The 13212-nt window shown below is 42.5% G+C and overlaps 1 pseudogene; it reads left to right on the top strand.

Annotated features, from left to right (window-relative positions):
* The first annotated feature begins 8291 nt into the window (after window positions 1-8291).
* Window positions 8292-10140, top strand: LOC147318608 (uncharacterized; annotated as a pseudogene).
* Window positions 10141-13212: the final 3072 nt, after the last annotated feature.

Raw genomic sequence — 13212 nt, 5'->3', positions numbered from 1 at the left:
CATACATGGAACGCCATAACCAAGTGGCCGGCATAGTGTACAGGAACATCTGTGCCGAGTATGACCTGGAAGTTCCGAGGTAAAAATGGGAGACTCCCCCAAGGGTGGTGGAAAATGACCAAGCTACGATCGTGTGGGACTTCCAGATGCAGACAGAAAAAACGGCAATGTTAACCAACTGGATACAGTAGTGGTGGACAAGCAGAGGAAGACGGCCGTAGAGATAGATATAGCAATACTGAATGACAACAACATCAGGAAGAAGGAACACGAAAAGCTGGAGAAGTACCAAGGGCTCAGAAAAGAGCTTAAGAAGATGTGGAGGGTGAAGGTAAAAGTGGTCCCAGTGGTAGTCAGAGCACTCAGTGCAGTGATCCACAAGCTAGTAAGTGGCTCCAGCAACTCCCTGGATCAACATCTGAGAGCTCTGTCCAGCTTATAACAGTGTACTGAACTTTCTCCTGTGACTTCATTCGCACATTGGTAAAGACTTATCCAGCATACGACATGTTATGCAACTGGTGGTTGCTCAGGAAGCATGTATTCCCTATAGGTTGGAAGTAGGGTTGCCAACCGTCCCTTAAAATACGGAATCGTCCCGTATTTAGAAACAAAAGTACACGTCCCGTATTGAGCTAATAAGGGACGCACTTTGTCCCGTAATACAGTGAGAATCAAAAGTAGTCTATAAATGTTAATGGAATTAACGCTTTGTTTGAAAACATAATTCCCAGCCCCTCTCCTGCTTTGTGACCAATGAGCTGACAGCACACTTATGACAATTCGAGTATGACAATTCAGATTACCGCTCATCTCATTGGTCGAGGAAAGGTCGCTTACGGAGAAAATACCGGAAGACAACAGATGACCACAACAAGAAGCATGGCCAACAGGGAAACAAACGCCGTCACTGCGGTGCAAGTCTCGGACGACAGTACACCTAAAGCTGGGCAAACACTGTGCGATTTTTTCAGTCACGTTATTCAGCTCCTGCTCAAACTGCACGATTGACTCGCAGGGGTTAGAAGTTGGTAGGTCACGATGCAGGTCTCACACTATACCGCCCGATGCTCTGATGCGACCTGAGTGCTCACACTGTGCGTCCATAAAATTAAGGTTATAACAGAAAATCTGTCGCTCGCTCTCTCTGTCTCTCACTCACACAGACACACCACCACCATCAACTTTGCTAAATTGCTAATGAAAAACATGATCAGGCAGCTGTGATTTAGCAGCGATGTAGATCCAACTATTTTCACGGTTGTTGTGGTCGTGATAATTTTGTGAGGCCACATCGAAAAGGCTCGGATGAGCTTTTCAAAGTTCTACAAGTTGTGCCTCCATCGCTTGTGTCCAGATCACACGCTGCACAGCCGTGCTGCTCCGTCTTTTTCACGGCGTTTACGTGTTTGCGCGCGAGCAGTGTGAGCGGCTCACGAGCGATTGATGATCGGGAGCTGGTCGTGAGGTGTTAATCACTTCTCGTTACCCCACGTATACTACACGACGCACGATGAAGGCCAAAATCGGTCCGATCACTCAAAAATCGGCTCAAAATGGGCCTAAAACCGCACAGTGTGAGCCCAGCGTTAGAGCAGCAATGTTTGTTCCCCCTCAGAGAAAGGGAAAAATGGGAAAAGGAAAACACCTGGCTGGAAAAAGTTAATATGGGCATGTGCAGTGAATATCAGCGCTATGTGGCCAGAAGTGTGATAATATAATTTATTTTGTGTAATAAACAACTGCAAGGATAGATGTAATAAGTAATACATAGATGAATAATGATGATGAGTTAAGATGCGTAATCATGGGAACAAGCGGGTTTTCAAACGGGAGCAGCTGATTAGCATTAGAAAAGCTGAAATAATACCTCAGCTGAAGCCAATTGTACTAAATGCACTAAATGTGCACTGTTACAAGAATATTTTTCTTTCTATTGTTTTCTATTATTTTAAGTTAAGCAGGACAGAGTTCTTTTAAAGAAAGATTTACTTATATTCTCAAAAGTTAAGCATGACAGGCTTCTGTTTAAGAAGGAGACCTGTTTTATTGTGTTAATGTTGTCATTTTGAGCTAAAAATAAATGGCTAAATGATCATTTGTTTCACATGTGTTCATATCACAAAGAATACACATCTACTTAAATCAAATTCAAGTCAAAGGGTTAAAAAAAATAATTTCACACACAAAAAAAGAGCTAGAAAATTCACCACACTGGGAAGGGTGAAGACAACTGGGTCGCACGGCCCTGGCCACGAGGTGTCCCTTATTTATTTTTCAGGGAGTTGGCAACCCTAGTTGGAAGTGGTTCCAGGAAGTTTTTGTCTCTTGATACATAAAACTGGTTCCAAAAAAGGTGTTGCACCAAAAACCTCCTGTTGCTTTGGTTGTTAGTTGTTTGGTTGCAAATACTTGCTAGTGACCAGGCTATTGGCAGCAAAACTCGAAAAAGTGCAACACCAACTGGAAACGGAAAAGTTGTGCCTCAGTGTTGCAGCCAGCTTTTCCTTTGCAAATGTTTGTGTCTGATTTGTGTTGCACTTTGCAGTTTCACTACAGCTAGGAGAGTAAATGAACAGTGTAGGTATGTATGTCACTTCTATGCAAACTCTGTGTGACTGCAGCAACATGCTAGCGGTTTTTGCCAACATTGTGATTGTGATTTCATCAGTGATGTTCAAAAACTGTATGAGAAACTCACATTTTTCCTTTATGGCAGGTGGGTTGCTAGGTAAAAATGGGGTCCTTGATCAGTCTCTAAGCCTGTGTAGGTGGGGTCTTATTCTTTTGATCCTCATTGTCACTATGATTATCACATATCCAAAGTTTCCAACAAGTTAATGATATGTTGTTAATAGTCATGTGTCTGCAAAACCTCAAGAAGACTACTCTGGTTCCTTAATTACATGATAATTACTTGATTCAGATTTATAATCAATTTTGTGCCTTCAGTCTGTGTTTACACACTGGTATGAGCTGCTCTGGCACAGAAAATGCACTGGCACTCTGCTGTGGATTACTCTTGCAGTTTCTGTCAGCCAAGTATTTCCTCACTGTGTGGAACTGAGACAAAAAGTGTCTCTTTCACTGATTTTATTGCAGCCACAATCTGTCAACTCGTTGTTTAATCAAATTTGCATTAAAGGTTATGAAGGGTCTGCTTTTGGTTAAAATTCATGGAGGCAGTTTTTATAGTTGTGTCCCCCCCCAAAACAAGGAGAAATTGTTTTACTGCATGTAATATACATATATACATGATACAGAGATTTACAGTTTTTTTCCTACTTCCTCATTTTAATGACTAGAAACATGGACCAGAAGTGTACAAATAGATTAAACTAAATAAAATTATATCACATTCGATCACATCATGTGATTAGATTAGAACATAGAAAGTTTCACAAGAATACATTTCTCTGAGCTGCTCCTCTTAATCTCCATTCAGACCACAGTGGAGTGTTGTGCTGTGCTTTCCTAATGATGATGAATTTGTGCAATTACATACACAGCTAGGCCCACAGAGTACTGGCCCTCATGACTAATAATGCAAGGACTCACACTGGTTCCATACTGTTTGCTAATGGGCTTAATGTAACCACACTGTGTATATATCTCAGTAAGAGAGAAGGGTGGAGTGAATAAATGTGAGGCAAATCAGAGACAGCAGGAGGTAAAGTGAGGGTGAGAGAAGAGAGTATGCGCATATGAAAACAGATTTAATGGCTACACTAATAGAATTAAGGAATGTGTCCCCTCTCTTAGCCAAATAAGGAAAAGGTGCTTTCGCATTGTTACCTACAGGTGGTCATCTATTCTCTGCCAACATATACAAAGCAGAGCATTTATTCATCTATGTTTTCAGAAACTCTTTCAAGGAGTTCCGAGTTTGGATGAGACCGAGTCAGGGTGGCGCAGCAATAAAATGATTCAGCTAAGAGTGACAGTAGAGCCGAACTTGTTCAGTCTCCGTGGTATTGATGATAGCACACTCCTCTTAATGATGGATGGAACCTCGAAAGCACACCCGAGTACAATTTTAGAGGTGCGACGTAACTTCACTCCACCTGTTAACCCAATCAGAAAATTAAATGTTTCCACAGCAGCTCTGTATCTGGATTATTTTTATCACTATGGAGCTGGGTAAACACAGAGAGAAAGTTTGCCACTTGTTATAGCTGAATTTTGCAATGCTAATGTGTGTGTCTGAAAGAAATAAAAAAAAGAAACAAAGTCATTTCATGCAGTTGTGGGAACATTTTTGGCTTCTTGGACAAGTAAAGATTTGATTATCTATAAATAGGGATGGGTAAACGGTAGTAACCAGACCGAAAAGCAGTGCACATTTTGGTGCTTTATTTCAGTGCTTTTTTTTCCCCCTGAGATGTCATACACTTTTGATTCTAGCCAATCATTTTACCTTTCCAAGGATAGTAGGGAGGCCCAGGTACGAACGTTCTTTTAGAGCAGAGCTACAGATTAACAATGGCCAAGGTGAAGCGGTCAAAAGTCTGGCTGTACCTTCACAGCAAAAGGTGCAAACTCAGCAGCCTGCAACAAGTGCTTTAAGCTGATACTGTGCAAAGGAGGTAACACCTCGAATCTGATGAAACACCTGGCGATGCATAGCGTTTTTTAAAGCCGAGAAATGCACCGTATTTGATAGCTTGCTTCAAGCCCTCACACCGTGCACATCCACTGCGGGTGTGGTGCCTGTTATCGGACCCGGAGTTAGCAACATCCCCCAAGAACACGAGGAGAGGAGAGTCCTGGCCCCTAGCCCTGCCAGTGTAGCAGAAATGATGACGGATGATGATGGCAGCAGCAGCCGTTCTTCTCTGCGTGAGTAGCTTAACCCTCCTGCCTTCTTGGGACCTTTTTGTGCCACTGCTATGTGTTAAATGGCTGCCATTTCCACTGTGTTCAGTGGAATATAACCAAACTTGCCACAGGATAGTTTTTACCTGTCAATGTTAATATTCCAGTGTGAATTCCTTAAATCAGCCTAAAATGGCTGAGCAGCAGAAATCCCCACACCCATCACCCTGGGGACCATTTTCTGCCCATTGACTTCCATTATAAACGCTATTTTTCAACCCCAAATTATCATCATATGATTTTATTTTTTTCTTCTTTTCTTGGATGTCAATGAAGACTCAGGGCCTTGAAGTTTTAATTTTTAAATTGCAAAAAAAATGCAAAAAAAATAATGGCAGGTCAAAATGTATGTTGGTGCCAATCTTTGGTCCATCTAAAGGCCTACTTATAATGACAATCACATATTACTTCAACTGGTTTTTTGTGGAAATATTTAGTTTCGTTTTTTGGTTTTTGGGGCTTATAACACAGGGCGCTCATGTAATAACACTGGGATTTGAAGGGTTAAAACAACGAAAATATAATTAAAACTTTACATGAATATTTCAGGGAGAAGTAGTTTTACAAGGTTGGCTAATTTAAAGTGGAATAAAATATGGATATATGGTCTTTTTATGGCGTGGCTGAGAATGGTCCCTAGGGTGATGGGTGTGAGTTTTTTAAAGGATGGCAGGAGGGTTAATGTTGTTTGCGTGTAATTTACGTTGAGTAGGCTAACCACGTTATTAAATTAATGCACGTAATGTGAACTAGCAAACACCGTTGTAGTTACATGCAGCTGTCTTCTTGTTTGATAGAGTGATACCATATATGCCCTATAGCTGCAGAAATGGCTAACATTGTTATCTTTTTAGAAAAAAACAGCTAAACATGAGAGATTTTAGGACAAAGTTTATGTTTTCCATTGTTTGAGCACCGGTTCCAACCAAAAGAGGTATGTTGTATCTACAGAAAAGGCTAACTTGGTAATCATTTTGCAGAAAAAAAGAGACTGCTAAAAATAAAGAGGTTTTTGGACAAAGTTTGTGTTCTCCATTCTTTAAGCACCGGTCCGAGCACCGTTTAAGCACCAGCACCGTTTCAAAAGTACCGGTTTGGCACCGGTATCGGAAAAAACCTAAACGATACCCATCCCTATCTATAAAACACCACCTGCGGGTAAAGGTGGTTCTCACTTGCATCATAGTTTTGAAGCCCTCTATAAGCCTCTATTTCGTCTTCTGTTCCTTGGTGGATTAGCTTTTGTGCTAAAGGATCATTATCATGCTGAGGGCTTATGCCTCTTCTACCTTTGGACATATGGCTTTGTGTTGTCTTCCACTACTTGACGTGACTGAGACTTGGAGGAGAATGAATACAGGCTTCCCAGTGTCAGACCACAACATTTCTATCAACATGTATCACAGTTCATGTGGGAAGTGCTTTTGTTAGTAATGGGTACACCAGATCAAATGTTTAAATAACTCAGGGTAAAGAGCTCCTAGGCATGTCTTGACACTTTATGGAATTAAAAGGCATAAATGATAAAGATAAATGTTGGGTACTAACTTTTTTTTTCTTACATCAATTTGTCCTTAATCCTTCCATGTCGTGGAAGGATTAAGGAAAGACATTCTAAGCAGAGAAATCTAGACTTCCCCCACCCTGAACACCTGTTCCAGCTCATCTGGGCGAACACTGGATCCAAACCAGTTGAGACATATAATCTTTCCAGCAAGTCCTCCGTCTGCCCCAGGGTCTCTCCTCTTTAGGACATGACCAAAACACCTCACCTAGGAGGCATCCCCGAGGCATGCCCGAACCACCTCAACTACCTCATTTAAAGTAAGTTAAGTCCCTCTTGAATGACCAAGTTCCTCAGGGGGAGCCCAGCCAACCTTTAAAGACACTCATTTCTCCTGCTTTTTTCCATGACCTCATTCTTTCAGTCACTACCCAGAGCTTGTGAGGGTACAAATAGGTAATGGTGCAAATGCAGATTGACCATGTCAGTTTCACCTTTACACTCTTTTTCTTTGGTTATCTATTCAAATTACAAAAATGGATGAAAAAGTCAATTTCATCGATTTTGATAAGTATATTCTGTTCATACACACTGCTTCAGAGATGATGGTCATATATTTTCAGGTTAAAATATGTTGAAAAAGTCAAATAAATCCATGGGATGAACTTTGTTTTTCTGTGTGTGGGAATGTTGTCAGTGTAATAGCACTGGACTAGGTCTGCAAACATGACAATGCTCTGGTGTCACGCTGATTGTTAAAAGCATCTTGTTAGCATCTGGTGTTAGTTAGCAAGTGTAAAGTCAGCATTGCTGTTGGACTAAGTGAATAGATAAAGTGACACATCTATACAATCAATTGTTTTTTTATTTTTTTCAAATTTTAGTGTGAACTATATTCACTCTGCTGACCCCTGGCTTTCTAAAATAGCACAGCACCCACTCTCTAAGCTTCTTTGTCATGAAAAGCGCTTGCAAGAATCTGTAGTGCTGAAAGATTGGTGGCCACTTATTTTGAGAACTTTCATCCAGCACCCTCTAGGGGAACTGCAACCACTTTTTGTTGACTGGGAGTTACAGGAAGTAAATAGGCTCTACAGTATGGCTTTGACTAACACCAGGTCATTATCATAGTGTTGGCATTGTCACTGAGAGCATGTAGCCATGCTAGCATCAAATATTTAATTTAATTTAAAAACGCCACTCTGCACTTGAACTGAGATACCTATACATACAGTTAAGCACTTTGTTGCCTTGTTTTACATCTTAGTTGCATCTACTTTGTGATTTACAGAGTGCTGTAGTCATACCATTAGGTTTAAATCATAGCTCATACAGTACAGTTTGTGTGCTGATTCACAAGTCTTTTGGCAGCCATAAGTAAGGACTAAGCTCTTAGTGGCGCTTTTGGAATTTAGGGAGCTGTATTCTCTTTGATGCTTGATGATAAGAGTCATCAAACAACAGTGCTACAAGTCACATGAGAAAGTCTGAATAATGTGCATCTTTGAGACAGACACACAGTCACAGACGTCAGAACAATGGAAACCCCCATTTCTCTCACATACTGTGTCATTTATTCTTGGGGATTTGAAATGATCACTGATGCACGGTTCCTCAATTTTAGTTGTTAAGTAATTCAGCATTTATACCTGTCCTGCATAAATTTAGTTACCATGAAAGACTAGCAGAAGGGTCAAAGTTCTTCAGACTCCATTTGTGGTACATAGAGCTCTTTATCCTGTTTCCTGTTCTGTTACATGTTTCCAGTCTAAATCTTGTAAAGAAGGAAAATACACACACATATATATGTACATGTACATATACACCATATATATGTACATATCTCTCCCTCTCTCTCTCTCTCTCTCTCGCAATATATATATATATATATATATATTGCCACCTCCTGTACATGGATGACATCAAGCTGTATGGCAAGAGTGAACGAGGCATTGATTCACTGATCCACACCACCAGGATATACGGCAATGACATCAGAATGTCGTTCGGGCTGGAGAAGTGTAGTCGGATGGTAACAAAGAGAGGGAAGGTAGTCAGAAATGAGGGGATCGAGCTACCAGAAGGCAACATTGCAGACATAGAGGACAGTTACAAGTACCCGGGGATCCCGCAGGTGAATGGGAACCATGAAGAGGCCGCTAGGAAAGCTGCAACCATCAGCAGAAACCCAAGAAAGAGGAGGGAGGCGAGGAACCATCATGGAAGGACAGGTCCCTGCACGGTATGTACCACCAGTACATACCGTGGCTGATATCCAGAAATCCTACCAGTGGTTGGACAAAGCTGGACTGAAAGACAGCACAGAGGCACTAATCATGGCAGCACAAGAACAAGCTCTGAGTACAAGATCCATAGAGGCTGGGGTCTATCACACCAGGCAAGACCCCAGGTGCAGGCTGTGTAAAGATGCCCCAGAGACAATCCAGCACATAACAGCAGGGTGCAAGATGCTAGCAGGGAGGGCATACATGGAACGCCATAACCAAGTGGCCGGCATAGTGTACAGGAACATCTGTGCCAAGTATGACCTGGAAGTTCCGAGGTCAAAATGGGAGATGCCCCCAAGGGTGGTGGAGAATGACTGAGCTAAGATCCTGTGGGACTTCCAGATACAGACGGACAAAATGGTGATGGCTAACCAACCGGACATAGTGGTGGTAGACAAACAGAAGAAGACGGCCGTAGTGATCGATGTAGCGGTTTCGAATAACAGCAACATCAGGAAGAAGGAACACGAGAAGCTTTATAAATACCAAGGGCTCAGAGAAGAGCTTGAGAAGATGTGGAGGGTGAAGGTAACAGTGGTCCCAGTGGTAATCGGAGCACTAGGCACGGTGACTCCAAAGCTAGGCGAGTGGCTCCAGCTGGTCCCAGGAACAACATCCGAGATCTCTGTCCAGAAGAGCGCAGTCCTAGGAACAGCTAAGATACTGTTCTAAGATAATGTGCATGATATATACATATAAAACCTTTGTAGTGCATGAAGGAGAAAAAGGCTGTGGGCAGTAGTGTAACATATGGAGCCACAGAGCTGTATAGACATGGTAAATTATTTCTTTAAGTGGTATTTTAGTTTTCAATCCAACACATTGCCTTTGCTCCCATTTTTAATCTTTCATGTTTTTGTCATGAGTTAATCAGGTGTAACACCTCATATGTGCCATATAACTCCATAAAGTCTAAGAGAACGGCAATGGCTTTTTTGCTTTTATCTCTATGCTAATACTTAACCATTATTTTGGCACAGAGATTTGTGGTCAGTGTAGTTACTCTCAACAGATGTTGAGCAACATAAACACACAGGGAGAATGTAGCAGTTCCATATATGTATTCAGTCCAGCTTTTGGCTTTTCTCTGATGGAGACTGGAGTGACAAAGCAAAGGAGCCAATCCTTAAAACAACAAACCACACTGTACTATTGTCAAAGCTTTGATTCTTCTGCTGCTTGTGCATTTAATCTGATTCTGCCCTTTCTCTTTTTCTGGCTGTAGAAAACTTAAATGTTCTGTTGCATGACCCCCTACCAGACTCTATCATAGTTTACACATTTTAAGTCATTATATTGTCTGTTTAAAATATTAGTGCTGACGTTTTTTACCCAGATACAGATCTGTAGGTTTGTCTTTTGTTTAGTGTATGTGGTTTATATTTTCATTTTCGTCATTACTCACCAGGTCTGGCTTGTATCGCTGATAAGCTTCTGCCACAAATGGACCGCTTATCGGACAACTTCCTGTGACACAGGATTAGTGGTCAGAGGTTTGGAAGTTACGATATTCTGCTATTATTAATGGAAGAATAAATACATTACAGATATTTTTACAGCTATTATCACTGTAGTCTTTCTTAGAATTGGGACCTTTATTTAGTCCAATAAAGTTTACTTTGTCATCTAACCACGTCAATACACTATATTTATATGTTAAACCTTGGATAAGCAAGCTCATCTGACTTCCTTGCTGTGCGTTAAGGTTTAAAGAAGATTAATCAGAATCAGAATCAGAATCAGAATACTTTATTGATCCCTGGGGGAAATTATTTTTTGTTACAGTGCTCCATTTTAAACCAACATTAAGACAAGACAGACAATACGCTAACTAAGAATAGTACAATATATACATATATATACATACATACATACATAAGTCACTTATAAATAAATATTTGGAAAAGAAACATGTGTAGTTGTAGCAGCAAACAGTGTGTTAAGTGGATGCGTTGTACAGGGAGATGGCCACAGGCAGGAATGATTTCCTGTGTCGTTCAGTGGTGCTTTTCGGTAATCTCAGTCTCTCACTGAACGAGCTCCTGTGACTGACCAACATGTCATGGAGTGGGTGGGAGGTGTTATCCAACATTGTCTTTATCTTGGACAGCATCCGCCTCTCCGACACCACCTTGAGGGAGTCCAGCTCCATCCCCACAACATTGCTGGCCTTACGGATCAGTTTATTAAGTCTGTTGGCATCTGCGACCCTCAGCCTGCTCCCCCAGCATGCAACAGCATAGAGGATCGCACTGGCCACAACAGACTCGTAGAAAATCCTCAGCATTTTCTGGCAGATGTTGAAGGACCTCAGTCGCCTCAAAAAATAGAGACGACTCTGGCCCTTCCTGTAAAGTGCTGTGGTGTTTTTTAGATTAATGCCTTGCAAAAAATTTTTTTGAGCCATATTCTACGAGGAAGATACCTAAACAGTTTTAGAGAGAGGTCTGCCTAAACTCCTCTCTCCTTTATGTGTTCAGGAACATTTCACTACAAAATGACAGAGTGTAACAAATCTGCTGAGGGTGGAAACCTCAATGATGTCACGCACCGGGTGTTTTTCCTTCAACAGCTGATGGGTAACACCTGTAGGCCAACACTGAACTAGGTGTAGTCACATGTCAGTGTCCTATAAAATGGTGACACTGTAATTGATTTCCACCTAGATTATCTTGGTGTACTATCTTGCTTCTAGGCGCAGCCAAGTGGCGGAGGGCTTTCGCTTTGGTGGCCTCAGAATCTCATCTCTGATTTTTGCAGATGATGTGGTTCTGTTGGCTTCATCGGGTGAGGGCCTCCAGCTCGCACTGGAACGGTTCGCAGCCGAGTGTGAAGCAGCGGGAATGAGGATCAGCACCTCCAAATCTGAGGCCATGGTTCTCAGCCGGAAAAGGGTGGATTGCCCACTCCGGGTCGGGGATGAGTTCCTGCCCCAAGTGGAGGAGTTCAAGTATCTCGGGGTCTTGTTCACGAGTGATGGGAGAAGGGAGCCGGAGATCGACAGACGGATTGGGGCTGCAGCTGCAGTAATGCGGACGCTGCACCGGTCCGTCGTGGTGAAGAGGGAGCTGAGTGTAAAAGCGAAGCTCTCAATTTACCGGTCGATCTACGTCCCTACCCTCACCTATGGCCATGAGCTGTGGGTAGTGACCGAAAGAACGAGATCGCGGATACAAGCGGCAGAAATGAGCTTCCTCCGAAGGGTGGCTGGCCTCTCCCTTAGAGATAGGGTGACAAGTTCGGCCATCCGGGAGGGGCTCAGAGTAGAGCAGCTGCTGCTCCACATCGAAAGGAGCCAGCTGAGGTGGTTCGGGCATCTGACAAGGATGCCCCCTGGGCGCCTCCTGGGTGAGGTGTTCCAGGCATGTCTCACCGGGAGGAGGCCCCGGGGCAGACCCAGGACACGCTGGAGAGATTATATCTCTCGGCTGGCCTGGGAACGCCTTGGTATTCCCCCGGATAAGCTGGAGGAGGTGGCTGGGGAGAGGGAGGTCTGGGCCTCTTTGCTTAGGCTGCTGCCCCCGCGACCCGGCCCCGGACAAAGCGGATGAAGATGGATGGATGGATGGATGGTTTTCCCACCCATAGTAAAAAAAAAGAAAAAAAAAAGAAGCATTTTTTAAAAAAAATTTAAAACCCTGTTTATTTAAAATCCTGTCACTTGAGCGTATCAGTCATCAGCTAAACTGTTGTCTTCCAAGTCTCAGTTTGATTATAATATGTCAATCTACATGCCAGGGCATACAGTGCTTAAACCTTATGAAGACTGCAACCTGCATTACATGTGGTGTGTTGTCACAATAGAGTGTTGTTTAATACGTTTCAGGGAAGAGAACCTGAGGGGTTCAGAAAGGAAGAGAAAAGCAGAAGGTAGAGAAAACACTCTCAGTAGTGCGCTTTAAAAAAAAATATAGTTCACTTATAACCAAATCCATTATTATCTATTTAAAACCGTTCCAATATGTTTTAATGACATTGTATGTGTCATTGTGTGTGCACGTGCGCACTTGTTAATGCGCATGCTTCAGACCTGGCTAGTTTCCTGCCTTCTGGCTCACACACCTAGTGCTAATCACACACCTGCTCCTGATGACCTCATCTGGGCAGCTTCACGAGGAAGCAGCAGAGAATCAGTCTTTGCTGAATCATTGCTAGTGGGACAGTAAAGGCTGCCTCCAAAGCTTGCTCTTTTGTTTTTCTGTTTGCAAAGAGGTTCTTACCTGCCTGTCCTTGTGGCTAGGTTTGCTTGGAGATTGATGTGGAGTGGTTAGGTGATGTTTGTGTAGATTTGGGAGAGAACTGGATACTGTCTGGATAGAAAAATGTTCAGACACTGGACTGTTTTTTGCCTTTCTCAACTGTGTTAAAAATTCACTGTAAATTAAGGCACTGTCGTTTCACTTGGAACCCTGCATCTTGAGTCCTGCTTTTAAGTAAGTGTTCCGACCCGGCTCAATAGCCGCAACATAAATAAGGAGACGAACACCAGATTGTAGGTGAGAAGAGGTTTTAATCCTAAAATGCATAGCAGGTTGGCTAACATGG

The sequence above is a fragment of the Aulonocara sp. 'chitande type north' Nkhata Bay genome, linkage group LG11, assembly GCF_057382095.1.
Source record: "Aulonocara sp. 'chitande type north' Nkhata Bay isolate Kocher_YH1m ecotype deep benthic linkage group LG11, A_spYH_male_GT1.1, whole genome shotgun sequence".
Taxonomy (NCBI): domain Eukaryota; kingdom Metazoa; phylum Chordata; class Actinopteri; order Cichliformes; family Cichlidae; genus Aulonocara; species Aulonocara sp. 'chitande type north' Nkhata Bay.
Note: the sequence above shows the minus strand (reverse complement) of the source record. Positions and strands in the feature narration are given on the sequence as shown.